The following is a 21539-nucleotide window of genomic DNA, read 5'->3' as shown; positions in this document are numbered from 1 at the left end:
AGTCTTTACGACAGACAACGCTCGAGGCTTAGGTCTGAGCATCCTCCTATCACCCGCCCTTCAAACCAACGGACACATGGACAAAAAGGACCCGGCATGCAGCCATGGGCCAGATCAGCCCGTTCTGGCCCTTCAGACTGGAATAAAAGCTCGTGTCTCAAACAGCTCGGCAGCACAGCGGGGCTCTTCTCCCCCGTTCAAAGGCGGCCTGCGTAAAGAGACGCTTTTGTGCGCACCCAGATGCGCAGACACACACGCTGCCGGGGCCGGGGGAACCGTAGCTCCGTTCTTGGGATGACATTGGCTCATCAGCTGATGGGAAGTTTGACACAAAAAACCCTCTAAAAATAGAGAAGCTCTGGCAAAACCACCAGGTCCTCCATGTGCATCCAGCGCATTACGCTGAAAGCCGGCTCCCGCGCACCGGGGACATGGGACAGGGCGTCCCACAGGTGTCTGTCCCACCTCCTCCCCCTTTACAGATTTAAGTCGCGTTCCTCATGTGGGATAAAACCCCTTACGGGCGTATAACGCTATCCTGAACCTTTGAGGCTTGTTCGTGCTCCTTTCTGGCTGTTAGGACGTGGATAAGGGATAACTGTGACCGACATCCCGTCCCTGCAGCATCCCTGCAAAAAGGAGGCTGGTGGAGGAAAAGGCACAGAGCGATGGACCACTCCAGCCCCCTGCTCTCCTTGGGTTGAGTCAGACATGAGTCCCATCCCTGTAATTAAGCAGGTGAAACGTTTTCTGATCCTCCTTCCACTAATTAGCAGCCCCAGCAGTATCCACACAGGAGCACAGCCGCGCTGCCAGCCCTCCTGGAGGGCAGATGACCCAGGCTCTAGGGAGACTGGGGGCCAAGAGGAGCAGAAATCAGCCTTACCCCACGGCAAAGCCCTGTTAATTTGGGTGCAAAACCCGACCAAAGCGGCTTTCATGCCCCATCTCACTGCTGTGCCCCTGCTCATGGGGTAAGCGTGGAGAAAGCCCGTCCGCGCCGCGCAAACCCAGACGGCCCCCCCCCCCCCGGCAGAGCAGGACGTGAATGGCAAAATCAGCTGCGTGGCCACATCCCCACCTCCACTGCTGGTGAGGAACTGAACGAATTAGCAGGTGATTTAAGAGATATCAATCAAGGCACCGAGGGAAGAGCCCTGCAGGCACTCAGGGAGGGGAAATGCTGCAGGGAATAGCCAAGACATAAATCTGACGGGAGCGATGATGGGATGGAAATTTATCCCAGCTGCAAAGGAGAGACTCGCTTACCATGAGGAGATGCTGCAGACGCTGGTCCCAGCGGGGCCGTGGCGTCTCCCCACACCACGTGGAGGTAATCCAAGGGGCTGGACCCACACGGTGCAGGAGTCAGCACAGATTTAGTCCATGCATCACCCAAGGGCTGCTTTTCTTTTTGCTTCCCCCACGGACGGGTGGTTGGGGGGGTTTGCGTAAGCCCATGAGCTACTTCGCTTCACTGCAACCTGTTCCTGTTACACACTTATATCCCGTTACATCCGCCGCCCTTGGGAAGGGAGGCTGGGGGTGATAAGCCCAGCCTGGACACCTCAGCCTGGGGAGGGTGATAACAGCATTATGGGGACCTTGCACGGCACCGATGCTGGTCCAGGACAGACTCATCCCATCTTGCTGTTCCCCAAAAGCATCTGTGCTCTGCCCTCCTGAGCGTGCTCAGCAGAGGCGTGATACAGCATAGAACTGTCCTCCCGTGACAGGCAACGCTTTTCTCCCAGTGACCCAAAGCTCCTCCATGACCAGGGCTTGGGGAACGTCTTCACTGGAGGGTGGTCACGTTCTCCCCTTGCACCCCGGGCCACCAGGCGTGGGTAGCATGGAGGATACGTGCTGTGGCATAAGGCAAGGAGAGCTGCTACAACGCTCTGCAGCTGGAGAAGCACCACAAGCAGGGGTGATACTTCCAAACCACCAGAAAGAGCAGCCAAAGCCCGCTTTGTCCTGGCCTTAAGCCCCCAGGAAGCTGGTGGGCGGCCAGCCCGGTGCTTTCAGGGCTTTCCACACTCCCCATGACGCTGCTGCACCGTGAGGGTCCCTCTGCCAGCAGGTCCCTGGCAGGTAAATCCAGGCTGATGCTCTGCCACCTCCGAGCATGGCTCTGGAGACAATTCAGCCACGTGTCCCCATCTCCTGGCTGAAACCGCGTAGGACCCCAAGGGTGGAAAACATTCCCTGCACAGCAGAAGCACCATCCACATCCATAATCGCTACGGACAGACACTGAGCTGCCTCTAGCGTCCACGTCGCAGAGCCGTCCCGCCAACAACCACTGGGTAACTCTCCTACCCCGTGGACATGGGAGCAATTATTTCTGGATTCAAACACTGCAGCTTGTGCTGCGAAACCAGAGCAACAGCAAAAGCACAACCCCCAGGAGTCGCCCAGTTAATGGGAAGGACCATCACCCGGCATCAGGGCGGCTGCAAAGGTTTTATTGGTGATGCCAAGTGAGGAAGCCAGGACTGGACTGGGTTTGATACCTGCCGTCTGCAAGCATTTTGGAGCGGGAAGTGTGTTCAGCGAGCAACGGGCAGGGTGAGCGTGCAGGGGTGTGCGGACACGCAGGGACCTGCACACATGCAGCGACGTCCATGCATGCAGGGACGTGCACACGAGTAGGGATGCGCACGGGTGCAGGGACACGTGCAGGAAGCTCCCGCCTACGTCCAGCTCCCCTCGGCACCAGCATCCCCTCATTTCTGCACCACCTCAAACCTCGGGATTCTCTCCCTTCTCCAAAAGCAGCAGAAAATCACCCATTCCCACGCAGCTCTTCCCCCGGGAGCCCAGCTGGCGGTCGCGTACACAAGACGCCGTCCCCGCATAACGAAGCTCAGCGTTTCTCGCGCAGACCCACATTCCCAAGCGGTCGCTTTTAAGGACCTTGGGGATGTCAGGGTGGATGACGGCCCGAATGCATCGCACGCTTTGCTGGCGGCTTTAGCAGCAGCGAGGGCAGATTGAAGGCACTGGATGTCGGCGGGGTCTGAGCTTGCTCCCAATTAGCAGCAAAATGCTGCCTGTGAATCTCAACCTTTCAACTGTATCTGGTAAAACTATGTAAATGCTGCTGCCTGGGTTTAGAGGGCCTTAACTGATGGGATAATCATTGGGTAGAGGAGTGAGGATGCGAGGAGACAGCTGGCGAGCTGAGAAAACAGACACTGCGCAGCTCTAGCCCTTTGCTGGGTATTTTTAGTCCCGCGGGGCTGCCAGGCACAGACTCACTGGGAGCAGGTTTGTTGCCAGTGAAAACGTGCCTGCTTTACTATCCCTTCCCCCCCCCCGCCCCGGCCCCCCCCTCAAAACGATGCTTTCCCCACAATTTGGGATGGAAAACAGCAGAGTCACGCGCTGCCTGCTTGGAGAGGCCGCTTTGCAATGACGGTGCCCAGACGTGGAGCAGAGGGGTTTTGGTTTTGGGGTTTTTTTTGCCCTTGAGCTGATTATTTGCTCGGCACGGCTCCGTAGCAAGCCACGCTGCCTGCGGGATGCTCAGTCCCAGGGAGCACCCTGGCTTTCCCTTTTCCACCAGGCCGAGAAGCACACCCAGCATTTATCCACACGCAAACCAGCCTGGGCGCCGAGGCAGAGACAGGCGTGTGTTTTTTCTCCGAACAGCTTCACTCTCATCTCAGCCCTGACAAGAGAAAGAAAGAAACCTCCACGGCTCTGTCAGCAAGATCATCACCCCAGCAGGCAGCTGGCAAAGAGGGTTGAACGCGCACCTCGGAGGCAACAAGCTCGCAGAGATTGATCATCCCATAAAAACGTCAGTTTGATCTTTTCCGCTCCTCGAAAATCCTCGTCAGCTGCCCAACCTGGCCTCAAAAGAGCGGCGCAGGCAGGGCGGCAGAGCCCACACCAGCGGCTGTTGCTTGCAGCTCAGCAGCGCCGGGACGGCTTCCCCTCCGCTGAACCAGCTGAGGACGGCGTCCCAGCGTCCTGCGCCCACCTCGTCCCCGCCAGGCTTGGGAGGAAGGAGGAGGGCGACGCCTTTTTGCTGTTGGTTTCTCCTTGCAGGACTTCTTTTTTCACCTTTTCCTTGTGATGCTGCACTAAACGTGATTACACGGACAGGCCGCACGACTGCTGTATCCCGACATTTCCAGCAAGCTTGTCCCAGTCACCGTTCAGGCAGATGGAGCCAGTGTAAGTCCTTCCCACCCTCATCGAAGCTGGACACCACTCTGGAGATCTAGGAACACGGATCCCCCCTGGTGTGCCCCAGGGAAGGTCAGTCCTGACCCACCGAGCCGTGGCATGGCGTGCGGATGGCAGAGCAGGAACATCATCAACGTCTCCACCGGCCCACAGAGCCCGCTTTCCGTTTTACCCTTGGTGGGAGACATGATAATTAGCGGCTGAGAAAATGAAAGATTATTCCTGTGCACAAGACAAAGAGGATGCTGAAGCGCCCTGACCCAACAGTGGAAACTGCAGAGCCTAGGAATGGAAATCTTCACCCGCGGCAAGTCTCGGAGATGCCTTTGCCACACGCTTGTGTGGGCCACGGGCTGAGATTTCACCTCCCAAGGCGTTTGTGCCCTGAGACCGCAGCAGAGCTGCTGCTCGTGTCACCGTGTCCGGATGGGGCTTGTCTGCACCGGAGATGGCCAGCTGAGCTCCACGTGCGCCAGGAGCTTCTCACATCCCTCTCTACAGCCCCACAGACCCCGAGGGTCCCTCCTCACCCTTCCTTTCCTCATCCCATCCCCATGCTCGGTGACACACCCTTTCTGTATTCTAAATCCACAGATTTCTTATTTTTACAAGCCTGGACCTGAGCAGCCCTGTCTGCAAGCTCATGCACCCTGGCTTCTCCATCCTGGGGGCGATCCACAGGGAAAAAGCCGCATTTCAATAAGAAAACCTATCAGCAGATACAGCCTCATCCCAGCATCTCTCCTGAGTCCTTCCATTTACTCCGGGATGCACTGTGGCCTCTGGAGACCTCCAGTCCCCTGAGAAGGACAAGGAAGATCCAATTTACTATGGGGCCCATATGGTGACGGTGCCTCCACATTCCCTAATGCAGCCCCGCCGACGGCAGGGTACCGCGCAGATGGTACCCGGCTGATGCCAGGGACAGCCCGTGGCCAGGACACCCAGGGATAATAAGGGAAATGAGGCATTCTGGCTAGAAAGAAGGTGCCAATTTTTAGCGGCAAAGGGTTAGATCCACATACCCAAGGGTGAGATGGATTCGCAGAGGGAGAGTCACCGCTGCGGAGATCTGCATTATGGATGTGATCGAGACCTGAAAAAAGATGTAGCGGTGCCTCCTCTCCCGTCCAGGCCCAGGAAGTCACCCGGCGTCCCCACACCTTCAGCAGTGTGCCCTTCGCTCTCCAGGGGACAATGCCCAACTTGTCCCTTGCTGGAGATGGAACCCTGGCAAGACAGGACGTTTGGGCAGCATCTCCAGGTTTTGGACCTGTCTCAGAGGTCTCAGGGAAGCAATGGGTGCCCCTAAAGTATGGGGAGAGAGGAGATTGCAAGCAACAAAAGACAGCTGCTCCCAATATCTTACCTTAAGGGGCACGCTTCTGCCCCACAGCCTTGCTCCAAAACCAAAGAGCAGGTCCCATCCTGAGCCCTTGCTCGCTCCAAGCCACTAAGCCAGAGGAGAAACCGGGAGAAAAAATGTCCAGATCTGTCTGTTTCTTTGCAGGGAGAAGTAAGTGTTAGTATTCAACTGATATTTATAGTTCCCAGTGGGAGGGGAGGCATTACACACAACTTCCAGTGGGTATTTTCAGAAAGCCACCTGCTCCTTGCCATTGTGCAGAAACACGATTGTTCTGCAACAAAAAGCTCGTCAGACGATGAGCCGAAATCTCTGCCGGGTCCTCCGGCACAGACACGGGGTACACAGTGCAGAGGACGGTGAACACCCCTAGCAGGGGTTGGCACCTGAACTCGGTCACGTACACCAATTTACCGGACCGTGTCACCGCTTAGAGTGTTGTATTGGTCATGTTATGGTTCCTGACTCAGTTTCCCTGTTTCCAACATGGGCTACGCGTCCTCAACCGACCCCAGAGGAAGGCGTAATCTCAGTTTATTGCAAGGAGGAATCTGGCACGGGAAGGGACTGCCGGGGTAAAGACACACCAACCCTCAAACCTCCTGCCTTTGCACTTTGGGGTGAGATGGCAGACGGGAATGAGCCTTGGAGGGGCTCCAAACTGGATGATCCCTCTGACAAGTGGGATCCCAACACCTGGCCAAGAGACTCAGCAAGCCCAGGCTCACCTTCAGACTTCATCTCTGGGTTGGCAAGAGCCAAAAACACAACCGAGGGGAGAGAGGACCACAGGCCCGAAGTTACTGGTAAAGCCATGAGGATCCCAGTGAGGATCCCAGCTCAGGCGGGAGCCCAGCAAGTGTGGCTGGTGAAACCAGGGCACGTGGTCACCATAACACGCCCCTGAGCTGAACTTCAGCCAGCTGCAGACCTGCCCCAGCAGACAAAAGGGGTCACCCCAAACCATTAAAACGCAAACCAAACCCCCCAGGTCCGGTCACCACAGTTCCACTCCAGTCACCTGCACTCATTATGTTTTGTAGTAGATTTCCACAAAAACCCGGCCGCATCACTGAGACGACGGGATTGCTGGCAACACCCGAGAAATGCCGATTCCTTCCATGGGCGAGTGGTTGGGAAACCACTTTGTGCCGCGAGCCCGACTCCCTGGAAGGGAGGAGAAGGATGCGCCTGATGCATGACACCGAGCTCATCCCTCTTCCGGGATGTGGGCTGCCCTCAGACCCATCCATGGAGACAAGGACGGGTATTAACAGCAACCGACCCGACGCAAAAAAGCCACAACGCTGGTTACAATCATTTCCTTTCTCAATAGCTGGTCTGCTCGCCATCCCTGTGCGTGCATGCGGCTGTTTCATCTTTTTTCTCCATAACTTTGCAACCAAACCCTACGTCCTTTCCCCTGTTAGGACAAAGCCTTTGACTTCAGCTTCATTCAAGGTGAGTTTAAACAAGCAGCAGAGGGAAATGCAATCGCCACGGCTCTTCTAGAAGCAGCACGTCAGGGTGAACCAGCCCCTAGATGAATCTGCAAGCGAAGGTGAGCACCGGGATCCCAGCAATCAGGCTGGTTTCCAGCCCAAGGTGGATGCAGACTCCTTTGAGAGGCAACAGGACAGAGGGGAGCAGTCTAAAACCATGGGGAGAAAATCGTGCGCTTGTCACAGAGGCGGCATCACTGCAAAAGTCCCCTCAGCTTTGGGAAAGTGGGGCTTTGTGCCTCAGTTTCCCCACTAGCAGGGCATAACTTCAGCCATCGCTGAGACTCGGAGGGAGGGACGGCTGGTGATTTTCCATGATTTCACTTGAGGTTTTGCCACGGGTACATCCCTCCCACCCCCGTGACACTTTTGACGAGGAGTTATTTCATCTGGGAGCCTGACGCCCCGGAGCCGGGGGCCCTCTCCTCCTCGCTGCCAAACCAGCCCCTGCCCTGCTTTAGTCACACACCGTGAGCACTTGCTGGTGCTAATTTATTCAGTGATAGGGGAAGAGTCACCAGCACGAAGGGGGGCTGTTGAAATCTGCGCCGCGGGTGCACCCGAGCCCTGTGAAAAGATGCAGAGGCGCCTCTTCACCCACCCCGGCCCCCCGGGCAGCTCAGGCTTTGGCGCCCAGCCCAGGGGACACAGGAAGCTGCTGTGGTAAAGAAACCCCACGGCAAACACCGTGGGCATCCCGACGCTCGCCCTGAGCAGCTTGCGTGCCTCGTCTGCCCAAGATCCCGGGTTTCCACCACGTTACCCAGCTCGCTGGCATCTCTTCCACAGCCAGCAGCATCACCCGCACCCTGGGCACAGCCCTCCGTGCAACCAGCCCCAGCAATAATTTGCCAATTTGTCCATTTTCCATCACAAAATTTGGCCGCCAGCTCCACGAACGGTGGAAAGGGAACGTGGCTCAGTGAGCTCCGCGGGGTCCAGAGCAGCACCCCGCTCCCTGCCCTGCCGGGGCAGGTCTGAAGCATTTTGTCACTATCCTTCACCAAATTTTGAGTGGTGTTGAGGAGGAGCCCAGGAAGGTAGTTTGGAGAGCCAGAGAAGAGGCAGACTGGGCTTTCAATGTGAAATTTGGGAAGTATTAGAGGGTGTTCAGAGCCATTGAGCATAGACCACGGAAATGCCTAGTGCTGCTGGCTCCAGCGTGGACCAGGGCAGACTCGGGAACACGTCCCTGCATCACGCTCAGGGAGGTTTTGTGGCCAACACAACCTGAGAGGGAAAAGCAATGGTCTGGGGCAGGACCCACGCCATGGGGAGGCCTCCAGAGCTCAGCAATTCACCACTGACCACTTCAGCACACAAGCAGAGACAACGGCGGTGAGACCGGCGCCCCAAGCCCTCCCCGTCCCGCTTGCAGACAATCCAGGGGCTCCCCAGATGCATGAGGACATCACCTTCCTCCTTCCTACCAAAACACGGGAGGTTTTAGCCCTTCCTATTCAAGAAGAGCGGCAACATCTTGATTGGGCAGTGGATGACCCCCAACCACAGGCAACTTGGATGGTTTTGGTAACTCAAGAGATGGGGGGGGGGGTATTCCTTCTGCTTTCCCTTCCTTGTGCTAAGTAACTTAAGCAACTTATTTAATCCCTTTGCTGATGGCACAGCTAATTACTAAACAGCTTTCGCCCAGCGGCAGAGGTGCCTTGGTGGGGAGCGGGACACCAGTGCGATTCTCAGCTCTCTGCAGTCAGGCTCCGAGGGTGATCAGACCAGATCCAGTGCCAGGACAGCTCTGCAACACCCACGGGGAAAAAAACCCAGACGTACCCCATGTATCTCCACCCCTCCTGGGACACGTGGGTGGATGGGATCTCAGAGCTGTGGCTGCTCAGCTCCGCGTAGGGCAAGGCAGGATTGTGGGGTTAAATCCCCACCTGGCTGAAACCTGCTCTTCCTCCCAAGCATCCTCATGCCAGGGATAACCACAACCTTCCCTGGCTGAGTCGTGGTCCTTTGGCATCTTGGCTGTCCCCGTGTGGTTTGGAAGGGGAGGATGAAGCCGGCAGAGGGGGACAGAAGGCAGGACTGGTCCCTGCAAGGAGCAGGCAGAGATGGAGACAAACTGCAGAACGGCCCCCGTCCGCCCCCAGCCCAGGCTGGACTAACCCTGTGCCACGTGTTCCCATGTCATCTCCTGGCGTCTCACCCCTGCGGTTCATGGCAAGCTCCAGGACATGGCACGGCATGGCAGAAGCAGCCGCGCAGGGACATCCGAGGAGAGTGACATTTAAAAGGCGGCCGGGGGCAAGGCGCAGACACTAGAGCTCTGTCTGCTTCTGTCTAACCCGCCATCGAGCAAGTCCACATCTTCAACCCCCCCTCTTCGTTATACAAAATTAGCCTCCAGCTGAAGCTCGCCCGGCACAGAGCCTCCAGCCATAGCAGCAGGAAAGCATCAAGCGCCGGCCTTGGCCAGACAGCTCTTCAGGAAGCCTTCTCCTGAATTTGCCTTGCGTTTTAAGCCTCGTTTCTTGCAAGAAGGAGTTTTTGGTAGTCACTCTGCCCTTGCACGTCCCCAAAACACCATGAAGGAGAGGACTGTGTTCCCAGCTCACTGTGCCAGCAAGGTGGAGGTCCTGAAGATGCTATGCTTTGAGAACTGAGTTGAGGAGGAAAATCCAAGTCATTCCTCTTTAGGAGAATGGTGGAATTAGCTCAACCCTTGTTAGCCATCAGAGAAACCACAGAGAGAATCTCAAAAATACCCTGCCATGGAAAAAACTCCACCTGGAGCTCAGTTGTCCTAGATATAGTCCACAAGGAAGATATAAGGGATTTGTAAGTTCAGTTCCCTCTGGAGAACTCAAGTGCTGGAGAAGACCAGGAAGAATAAATCAAGCTTTTTGTGAATGTCACAAGCGGTGTTAGACTCAGCAGGGAGCTTTGAGCAGAGCCCCCACAGGCTTCACACAGGTCCACCAGTCCCCTCCACCTCTCTCTTCATTAACTGGCAGCCCCCTACCCCAGCTAACGACCCCCATGGCTTATGGGGCAGAAAGGCCACCTCCTGCAGCTCAGGCAGGCAGAGCAGAATCAGGTGGCCGGGAGGGCAGAGCAGCCACAGACACCAGCCAGCTCCTTACCCGGCATGGTCCCAGTGGGGACAGGGTTCACAGAATCACAGACTGGTTCGGGTTGGAAGGGACCTTAAAGATCATGTAGTTCCAAACCCCCTGCCCCAGGCAGGGACACCTCCCACCAGCCCAGGCTGCTCAAAGCCTCATCCAGCTGGGCCTTGAACCCCTCCAGGGATGGGGCATTGACAACCTCCCTGGGCAACCTCTTCCAGTGCCTCACCACCCTCACAGTAAAGAATTTCTTCCTGATATCCAATCTAAATCTTCCCTCTTTCAATTTGAGGCTGTTACCCCGTGTCCTATCGTTACATTCCCTGATCCAGAGTCCCTCCCCATCCTTCCTGTAGGCCCCCTTCAGGGACTGGAAGGGGCTGGAAGGTCTCCCTGGAGCCTTCTCTTCTCCAGGCTGAACCCCCCCAGCTCTCTCAGCCTGTCCTCACAGCAGAGGGGCTCCAGCCCTCGGATCATCTTCGTGGCCCTCTGCTGGACCCGTTCCAACAGGTCCGTGTCCGGTTCCCATCCCAGTTGGGAGTCTGGGTATATCAGTGGGGAGGGATGGGGCTGTCACAGGGCAAACGGCCCCTTGAGATGTCCCCAAAGAGGCCAAGAAGGTGCCGGCACTACAGGGCATCTGGGGATAAGCGAGCATGATCCAGCCCACGCTATCGCCATGCCTGTTCCGTGATCCCGGCACCCATCCTGCTTGCCACGGTCCCAGTTCAGAGATCCCGGCACCCATCCTGCTTGCCACGGTCCCAATTCAGAGATCCCAGCACCCATCCTGCTTGCTACGGTCCCAGTTCAGAGATCCCAGCACCCATCCTGCTTGCCACGGTCCCAGTTCAAAGATCCCAGCACCCATCCTGCTTGCCACGGTCCCCGTTCAGTGATCCCAGCACCCATCCTGCTTGCCACGGTCCCAATTCAGAGATCCCGGCACCCATCCTGCTTGCCATGGTCCCAGTTCAGAGATCCCAGCACCCATCCTGCTTGCTACGGTCCCAGTTCAAAGATCCCAGCACCCATCCTGCTTGCCACGGTCCCCGTTCAGTGATCCCAGCACCCATACTGCTTGCCACGGTCCCAATTCAGAGATCCCAGCACCCATCCTGCTTGCCACGGTCCCAACAGTGCATAGCCAGTGCTGCCTTTGTCCTTGTTTCACTGCACCAGCACCTGATGTAGGGATGCTCAGCGCCGGGCTGGATGAGCAGAGACTGGCCAGAAGAAACGCAGTGACCCAGCACTGTTCCTCTGGTTCGGGGGATTTGAAAAAGCAGCGCAAGCTTCAAATTGAGGGAACTAACAGGAAATTGCTCCAGAAAGCGTGGGGAGTGTCGTGGTTTGCGGCAGGGTGGCAGCTTTCCCCTGTGTCGGCAGAGCTCTCATCCGAGCATTTATTGTCACAAAAAGCAGCGCTGGGCATTAGTTCAGCTCAATTTCCAACTCGTTCCCTCTTAAAATGTCAGCTCCATGGAGCTAAGCTAATGCGGTGAGCTCTGCGTCCTTGCCGGCAGCACCCAGTGCACCTCGGGCAGATCCCGCACCCGGCACCAAGAGCCCCAGGAGCTCGTGCCCTTGTCCCCACCGAGCTTCCTGCGAGGTCCCACGGCCAAGTCCAGCTCACCGAAGAAGACTTCAAAGGTTGTGGCCCCGACCATGCCGTCATCGAGCCTGGCTTGTGTTTCCGTCCGTCCCAAAGGGGCTCCAAGAAGCATCCACTCCCCAACAGCACAAAGCCCCTCGTCACAGCACTTTGCAGTCGTCGTCCCCCAGCACTTCGAGGAGCTCCTGCACACATGGGGTTGCAGCGAGTGGCCCCACGGCCAAGCACTGGCAGCAGGGACGATCCCCCAAACCGCCCCAGCAGGAGGCGAGAGCAGGATTTGGCCGACCTCTGTAAGACATCACCAGGGAAAGGGGGAACCATGTTTGCAGCTCAGCAGGCTTTTAAAGAAATTAAATGTAGGTAATTACATTGGTGCACTACTGGCTGGAAGAGACGCAGGCGCGGTGGTTTCCGTCCTGGTCCCTCTGTTTGAGCAGCTCTCCTGTGTGGGCACTCAAAACCGTGGTGGCCAGGAAACCTTAAAATCCCTGGAAGGGGGACAAAGGGAAGGGGATGAACCCAATGCATTGGCAACACATCTGCTGCATGAGACGACAATGTCGTGTGCCCTCTCTATTAAAAGCAAGCAGCATATTAAAGCTCACAAGCCGACAGGATGCACACGGGACTGGGAGCCCCTCTCCACACACAACTCAAACACAGAAGCTGAGCCAACATTTTCTAGAAGGTTTAGTGACCATTTTTGCGGACAGCTTTAAATTTCTGGCTTCTTTTTGACGCGATTTTGGACCCTGAGCATCCTACAGTGCCCTGTTCCTGCAGACGTTAGACCAAGCAGAACCCAGCTCCACCAGCGCTGGCTTAGGGATGGTTCAGCCCAAGGCAGCCCATCCCCGAGACCCACCACGTCACCGTCGCAGTGCCAGCGCTGCGCTGCTGCAATGCTGCAGTCCCTCCAGGGCAACGTAGGGGAAATAAAAGAACATGTGTCAGGGGTTGGTGGGATGCTCACCCAAGCAGAAGTGGCTCCCTGCCTGGCGCCCTGTGCCATGCCCTCCTCTCCACCAGGCTACCTGAGATGACCTTTATCTGCCGTGCCGACACAGTGGCATCTGCTGAGCGATGCTCAGGATGCGCACACCTGATAGACAGAGCTCCCTGACCTTGTCTCCACTAGGCAAATGCACCAATTTATCTCAACCAGTTTTGGAAGGGGCCTGGTTCGGACAGCTGCAAGCCCTTCCCTGCCAAAATACAGTGATTCAAGGCCAGCTCGTCTGAAGCGATGCTTGTTGCTGGGTTTCACCTTGCTACCACCCACAGGAGGACCTTCAGTCTAGGCAGACAGCGCAGTACCATCTCCCTGATGCAGAAATCCATCCAGTGCAGGAAATTAAGAGGATTGAACTTAACCCAGACCCCGAATCTTGAAAATGGGAGGTGAGATTTTTAAGCACTCTCCTTTGCAAAGAGCTTGGCCCTACTGAAGGACATGGTGGACTTCAAGCTTGACTAGTCTCAGGCAAAGCATTCATGGCACCTCTGGGTACGCACATTAACACTCACCCTGTAGATCTGCCATCGCCATGGCATAACATGAAGTGCTGTCCGAGGACCCCTTCTCACCTCCTACATCAACAACCACACCTGCCGGCCACTATGTTTCAGCTTGGCAGAGACACCTCCACCTCCCTGGACCTATTCAGAGCTGACACCCGAGGATAACTCAAGGGCCAGGCCAATGCACTGCATCCTTACAGGTGATGCAGCACATAAAAACCTCTCCCAACGTGCTCCCACCCCTGACATGGAGTCAACCTGAACAAGACTCATCTCCCACTACAGTCAAAGCCACCTTCTTCCCAGGTCCAAATCCTTCCATGCATGGAGTAGGCATAGATAACGAGCCTACCCTGCTTCTAGATCTCAAGGTATTTCCAAGGAGCATCAGCCAAGCCTGAGGGTTGAAAGATAAGGACCAAATCTTCCAGAGATACAGAAGAATCTAGTTCCTGAGGCCCAAGAACCAAATGCTCTCCCAAATTGGGTCTCACCACCCTTTCTGCCCTTTGTGAAGCATATGGCCATCCTCTGTCTGTGTCTGGTCTGGGTAACACAGGACAGGACAAGACAAGACAGTTTCTGGGTCAGTCTTGGTCTCGTGAGGGGGAACAGATGGGTTTTCTGGTGGGACTGATGTTCTGAAAAGCAATTACACATGAAGACATCCCCAACAGACTATGCTGTGCTCTGGCCCAGGGCCCAAGTCATCCTGGGTTTGGATTTTAATTAGCCCCGTTTTGGTATCTGTTCTCTACTTCCCTCCAGATAATGATTTAATTATTACAGACATGTCTTCAAATTAGCAGCTTCCTCAGTGGATTATTCAGCTGGGATCTCCTCAATTACAGAGCCCATCTCACCACCATCAAAAGAGAGGCTGGAGAGAGCAAAGGAAAACCAAAACCCTCCCTGGAAAGAGAAACCGTGCAAGCACCCAGCTCCTGAGCAGGGGCCACTGCCAAGCCCTTCTTCTACCTTTATCCACATCTCACACTTGGTTAAGAAACCTAGCTCTGAAACACACCCCAAACATGCACATCATGCATGACCATGGTGGCATCAGGACTAGTCCTGTCTTCCTACCATCAAGCCTTCTCACCCAGCAGACCATAAGTATGTGGAGGAGCTGAGCAAGGTGAAAGGGATGCACTATATGCTGGGATGCAGAGCCGCTGCTGTGCGTCCACCTTAATGGGATTGCATATTTGGGGATCTCCGAGGAGAAGGGAGCACATGGGGATCTGGTGAGGACACTGCTCACTGCTAGGCTACAAGTGCCAAGGGTTGGTGCCACCCAGCAAGCCCCCCACATTGGGAAGGACCTCAAGGGAGAGGAAGAGGAAGGTGCCTGGTGGGACCAGGCAGAGGACGAGGCACAGCTCCTGCTGGCAAGCCTGATCTCCTCCTCCAACAGTGGGCCATGCTGAGGTCCAGCAAGGCTCCATGCCTGAGGGATGAATGCTGAAGTGAGAACAGCAGAACAGGTTGCCCAAAAGAAACACCAGATGTACATGCAAAGTGAAGGACACAGCACAGCAAGGGTGAAACCTTCGGAGTGCAGATCTACAACACGACTCGGTGCCAATGAGCAGTAACTTATCCACAGAAAAGCCAAGTCTCCAGCCAAATTGCCAAGCAGACAGGTTGCTTCCCCACTGCGAGACCTGGGCAGAGCATTTCCATACTGCAGGGCTTCAGCAAACACCCCTCCCCATCCTGACACGATCCCTGTCCCCACGCTAGGCTGGGAAAGGAGGGGACACACCATGAGGTAGCCCATCCCTTGTTGCAAAGGGCAATGAGCTCCAAGGACACACCAAGAAGCACTTTGGTCCCTTTCCACTGATGCACCTGAACTACCGACTGCACGTTGTGCTTCTCCCAGGACCCCCAAGATTTCCCTCGCCAGAAATCCCCATGTCACTACCAGGGAATGAGATTTTGCAGCAACCGCTGGAAAAGCTCTACCGCCTCTCCCTGCTGTAGCATGGACAGCAGCGGAAAATCTCCGCCGGCTCCTCTGTCACTGCAGTTCACACTCCAACAGATTAGCTCAAAGCAGCTGCAGCTCCTACTGCTGCAGGAAGAGCCCTCGAGCGCAGCCACGCGCGAGTCTGCGGCTGAAAACACAGTCCAGGTCTCTCGAAACCCAGACTAACACCCCATTTGCGAGGCCAGAGCGACTCTCCTCCTCTGATTCCCTTCCTGAACACAAGAAAAAAGCAGCTGGGCAGCAAAAAAACCCAGGTGATGCAGCCCGTTATCCCAGCTAACGGGCTTGGGGATACAGCCCCAGCACCCCTCGTGTTGCCGGTGGGATCTGCAGCCCTGTTTTCTGGGCGATGAGCCCCAGCCCACTGGGCCACCACCGGCCCCTTGCACCGTGCCCCTCTGGGGTATCGCCTGGCTCTGTCATCCCCGCCAGCCATCGCAAGCCCCCGAGCGTTCCGAGCTCTCCACCCCATCGGATTTGCTAAGAGAGATCAACACGCTCAAGAGAAACGGAGGGAGAGAAAAGGCCGTGACGACAAAAGCCCTTTAGTTTAATTTCCTTAAGAAACCAGGCTAAAGAAGATAGGATTGGAAGCGACACGCAAGAGAAAGAGAGAAGGATTTTCATTAACCCGATCAAACCTCCTGGAATATGATAACAGAGGCAATAACAGACACCTGCCCTCTGGCCGAGGACAAAGAAAGGCTTCCTAGTTATGAAGAAGAGGATGAAAATTGGAGTGGAAGAAAGGAAATGACTCAAAAATGGCTGAAATGTCAGCCGTTATTAAAAAGCCTTCACCCTTAGAGAGAAATAATGACTGATGAGAACACAGATATGATGGGGGAAGCTGAACAGCTGGAGAACAAGCGGGATGGAGAGCAAGCACCTGAGAATGGCTCTGCTCACCCCTGAAAGCCACCCGGGAGACTACAGTGGTGGGCTGACTTTTGGAGGTGTACCTGGGGTGACCTGTGAGAAATTTGGGGTGCTGAGAGCCCGTGCCGGCCAGGAGGGTGACAGCAGCTGCAGGAGACAGCAGCCCTAGGCTACCCCACCGCCGACCACCCTAGGAGCCGCAGTTAACTGCCTCCATATTTTGAAGCATCCTTTACAGAGGGCCTCATCCTGCTCTCCTGACAGCCCTGGGCCATGCTGCCGCTGCACCACATCACAGGTCCTTGCTCTGCTTGAGGGGAGGAGCATGGACGCTACCTTGCTTTCTCAGGGTACTTGCAGCACCATCAGCGCGGCAGGAAGCCAGCTGCCAGCATCCCCAGTGGAAAAGTAAACCAAGCAGTCCCTCCAGCGTCCCCACGAGGGGACACCCACACCTCCAACCCCCCAGGAACCATCCCACCTTCAGAGGAGCTTAGCCGGGGCATCCGCAGCCGGCAGCAGCCGATGCCCACGTTAGGCAGCGCGGCCTCGCACGGCCCCGGCTTCTCCAGGCTGCTGCGGTGACAGCGGGGAGAGGAGTGTCTGGGCTGTCTCAGTGTCACGCAGCATTGCGGGCTCTCTGCCTCCCTCTCCGGAGCAAAGGCAGCTCCAGCCCAGCCCGAGATGTTGAGCTGAAGCCACGCTGCTCTTGCTCTTCCAATGCTGACACAAAGGCCCTTTCCTGCTCCCAGCACGGAGACAAGCTGGCCGTCCCCAGCCGATCTCCCTCTCCGGCATCTCACAAGCGCGAAGGGTTTTGCAGGCAGGAGGGACTCAGATTCCCTGCAGCAGCCTCCCCCTCTTGGCATCTCTCTCCACCGCTTCCCCAGCCGTCCGTGAGCTGCATTTGCAGATAACATCCCTCCGACGCCCCCCCAGCAGAGACCCTGATGTGACATACCCAGCTCCCACCCCAGCTATCCACGGAGGCAGACACACGCGTGCCGAGCCTTGCTCTGGCTCCGCATTAATATGCACACAATATGGCCAGAGTTGCTCTGAAGCTGACAATATTTGCTTTTTGGAAAACAACAAGAAGGGAAAGCCAAACTGCACACATCTCCCTGCCGGAGCAAGGTCGAGGCCAGCGGGGAGCCGGGAGCTGTGGCTGTGCAGAGGCCGGACTCTTTCAAACCAGACCATCATCTTCGGAGGAAGACTTGGAGGCAATAAAGCCACCACAGTGGCCACCATTGCCTTCTCCTTAGCAGCATCCTCCTACCACCACCAGTCCAGACCAGCTCTCCACGGCCAGCCTGCCCCGGTTACTGGTGTTATTAGCACCCGGCCTGTGCCCATGAGTCCTCACAGATTTACAAAAACTTTAGGTGCCACCAAGTGAACTTGGCAGCTGCCTCAAAGCAGATCAGCCTCAATCCAAGCCAATGGGGATGGAGAGGGGCAAAAGGAGACCACGAAGGTCCCAGCTGTCCCAGAGACTGGTTAACTTGGGTGTTTGTAAGCAGTTCCTGATCATTTGGGGATAAATCCTGCAAAATCTCATGCTTTTGGGAGAACAGGCCTCCAGCTCACCAGTGACTACGCGGGAGCTGACCCATGGTTGCTCTCCTTGTGTACACACCTGCACTGAAGGAAAGAGGGGGAAAAAGGCTCAGGGTGAAGGCAGCAGCATGGGAAGGTCCTTCTGCTTCCTTCTATGCAGCAGGTTTTTGGCATTTCGAGGCACAGCAGGTCAGCCCGTGTGGAGGCAAGAATCCTTGGAAGGAGAAAGTCCAGGCACTGAGTGATGGAGGACCTGCCACATCTTGGTCTGACAGACAGGGTGGCTCTTCCTGATGGGTCACTACCCTTGTCCCCACACTAGGGCAGTGGCAGCACCTCCTTGGCATCTCCAGCGGTTGGATTTCCTCCTACTTGCAGTGGAGAGAGGAGGAAACCAAGCAGCCAGTGTCTGCCAGCTCCGTGGGGCAGACATCCTCCGTATCCTCACCTTTTCAGCCTCCAAAATATACTTTTTGGTTTTTGCAAGACAGGGGGAATTATCAATGCTTGTGTCTGATAATGATAACGATATTGCAGCAGGGTGTAGGACTCCCAGCTACCAGCCAACCCTGTCAGCTGTGTGTGCCTCCAGCCTGTGCTCACCCACTGCTCCAGGCTGCGTTTACAGCTCAGAAACCAACTCCCCCAGCAGCGTGAGGGTTTATCGCATGGAGATGGAGAGAGGAAAATCCAAATACCTTCAATCCAAAGTCTCCTAAAGAAACACATCCGTTTAGAGCACCGCTCATGTTTTATAGCCTCAGCACCTCCCAGCAATGCTGAACTCAAATTTCCACATCCGTCGCATCCAGCACTGCTCCAAAATCCCCCAGTCGATGCCTCAAAGCCAGTTTGCCACTTCACCCCAAGGTCACAGAACGTGACATTAGCCCTTGGCTTCATTCATAGACCGACTGATGAGCTCTCCCTGCCCTGCCAGCAGCCCAGGAAGGTCAAGAGTCTGAAATCCACAGGGAAAAAAAGCGTGCTTGCTTGTGAGTTACACACCAGTCTGCCCAGTGCCCTGTATGAACTGAAAACCCCAGCGCATCCTCTGCATTCGCCCACTAAAGGGCGACCCAGCTGCTCAAACCAAAGCAGTCAGTCCCCTTCCCTGTATTGCACATCTCAAAGCCAGACATGTAAATGTAAATTATATATTTACTGCAAAGAGGATGGAATAGACACCTGGGACACACACACGGAGGGTTAACAGGGATGAAGCGCAGTACGCTGCATTTTCGGCAGCTCCTAAAGCACGCAGCTATTTGGACACAAGAGCATCCTGTGGGTAACGCTGGCCAGACGGGCCCGTTCATCTCTGCTCTCCTCGCCGCGTGGACAGCTGAAGGGCTTGGAGGGCTCCGGTGATGCGCCGGAAGGGATTTTGGAAGTGGCTTTCCCACATCCTGTACTGAGATGGGAACAGCCCTCGCTGGCCACTGCCAGCACACATGCCAGTCCTTCCCCGGGAAGGTCACCAGCAACGATGGCATTTTCTTTGGCAACCACTTGAGGGTCCATCTCTTTGGGGAAAGGATGAGTTTTGGGGGGTATTTCGCTTGATGCCGTATCAGGGATGAGTTTCCCCTCCTGGATCCCGCTTCCCTGAACATTGCTGCACCCCTGATTTACACACCTCACACCACAGAGAGTAAAAGTAATAAACGTTCATTTGCCCCAAAGATCGACACAGCCACTGCCTTACTTAAGGACCAGATCTCAAGAGCACAATTTCACCCCTTGTAGCGTAACAGATGTCCTGCACTGAGCCATGCAGCAATATTTAAATAAAAAAACGGTGGCTGTACAATAGCCAAGTCATTTGAGAATTAAAGCACTGGTATTTTTAGGCAGCGGGAGTGCGTGTGGGAGAGATCTCAAAGTGCAGGCTGATGCCATTTGCTGCAGGGCAGTTAGAATTAGATTTATTGACGACGTGTGATTTGAAAGCGACACCAGTGCTCGTGAAGAGCCATGCAGTGATCAGCAATGCTGGGGCTTATTTCAGCTTCATTTTAAGGGACAAAATTTCTTTATATATGTGTAAACACAAAGGACACGCAGAATGAAAGCCATTTCTGCTTGCAGAGATGCTCTGATCGCCATCTCCAAAAATGGCCACTGCAAAAGTCTTGTAACTAAATTAACTAGAAGCAGATGATAAAAAGGGGGGGGAAATGCTCTTTTTTTTATATGGCAGCCCCAAAGTGTTGTTAATAATCGAGTGATTATCATCCAGGTTTTGACGCTGGGGAGGAGCAAAGGGAAGTGTTCTCTCTCCCTCAAACACCAGCTGCTCTCTGGGTGGCACAGCTGGATATCAGACAGGTAAAAGCAGCAAAGCAAACCCTTTCTGGATCTGGGCTCAAAGGAAAAACAGCTCAGATGAGGAGAGATGAGCCTTCTGGCTCCAATTAAACACTTAATGGGTTAAAATGAGTTAAGCCATGTTATTCTGCACGTGGTGACTGGAGAGCCCAAGCCCCCAGAAAGGTTCAGGGAGGGGTCTCTCTGAGGGATGCTGGCAGTGACCTTAGAGACCTCACTCCATCCCCGGTGTCCCAAAGAAACTCGCGAGCACCTGCCTCCAGGTGCTTTGATGCTGGCGAGGAGTGAGGACAGCAACTCTCAGCAGGCAGATGGGAATCTCCAGGAATTCCACTCATCTGCTCTCTAGCACAGCCAGGTTTTCCAAGCAGCAAAGCAGCAGCCAGCATTTGGTTCGCTCAACACATCCATGGGTCCTTTAGGGGCTTGGGTCCTTTAGGGGCTTGGGTTTGTAGCTCCTCTCTACCCACAAAGCCTCCTGCAATCCTCCCCGGTCTGCCTTCGCCCAAATGTCGGGCTCACTTTCGGCCCTGCCTGCCTCCGCACTGCAGATGTGGGGATCCGGTCCCCCTTCGCCCATGCCAGCAGTGCATCCGTCGGACGTCGCCACCGCTGATGCCCCCAGCCCCACAGCAACTATGAGGGGTGGCATGGGGACAGGATCTCCACTGCAACCAGCACCTCTGCAGGGGGACGCATCCTCAGCTGGAAGGTAAACATGTTACCGGCACAACAGGATGGCAAAGGCACCAGCAGCAACACATCCCAGTGATGCCCACCCTGCCTGACCCCAACTTGCCCTGTCCAGAAACCAGCTGTGGTGACACTGGGAAGCCCCATGGAAACAATCGCTTGTGCAGACACAGGAGAAAAGCAGGATCTGGCCGTGCCCACCCTCAACACTTCATTCCCACCACCCCTTCCCAAAAGCGGGGAGCTCAGCTTTGCAGCACACCAGGGAAAGCAAACACAGGGAGAAGATACTCAGAGCACCACGGCTACCCCACCCTGCAGAGAAACTGGCCAAGACACCGCGGTGCTTCCTGAGCCTCGAAACAATGCTGTGCCCAAACGAGCCTCGAAACGCTGCCCTGCACCCTCCAAACCCAGGTCTCACCCAGGGAGACCCACAATCTAGCTGGGTGCTCCCTTGGATGGAGCAGGAATGTCAAGGCACAGTGCTTTCCGTCACCCCAGGGACACAGGGCTCAGCTCTGTCCCCAAGGACAGGAGGGCGCAGAGCCCGTATCCCCTGGCTGTGGGGCTCTGGCCTGATTTGAGCTCCCCGAGTGGGCTCGCAGGACAGCGAGCCAACAAGGTGCTTTATGAGAGCTCAGTCCCTCAAAGGAGAACGTCATCTCGCAACCTCGCCCAGAGAAATCGCACTCGCACAAGGTACTTGCGCGTTATGTGGGACAGTTTGGGACCAGAATAACTTCCTCTCCTGGCTGATCAGCGTGCGAATAAATCA

General features: G+C 55.6%; 1 protein-coding gene across 2 annotated transcripts in view; it reads right to left on the bottom strand.

Moving 5' to 3' along the window:
• The window catches only part of PPFIA4 (PTPRF interacting protein alpha 4), a 63792-nt gene that overhangs the window by 36461 nt on the left and 5792 nt on the right, over nt 1–21539 (bottom strand). The window contains exons 2-4 of one of the 2 annotated variants that reach the window (XM_054181436.1): nt 5570–5702; nt 5226–5430; nt 3765–4422 (exon numbers count right to left, since the gene is read on the bottom strand). The exons of the other annotated variant lie outside the window; for it this stretch is intronic. The gene's annotated coding sequence lies outside the window, so the exon portion shown is untranslated. The remainder of the gene's footprint in view (nt 1–3764; nt 4423–5225; nt 5431–5569; nt 5703–21539) is intronic. 2 annotated transcript variants of the gene reach the window in all.

The sequence above is a fragment of the Rissa tridactyla genome, chromosome 21 (genome assembly GCF_028500815.1).
Source record: "Rissa tridactyla isolate bRisTri1 chromosome 21, bRisTri1.patW.cur.20221130, whole genome shotgun sequence".
Lineage (NCBI taxonomy): Eukaryota > Metazoa > Chordata > Aves > Charadriiformes > Laridae > Rissa > Rissa tridactyla.
Note: the sequence above shows the minus strand (reverse complement) of the source record. Positions and strands in the feature narration are given on the sequence as shown.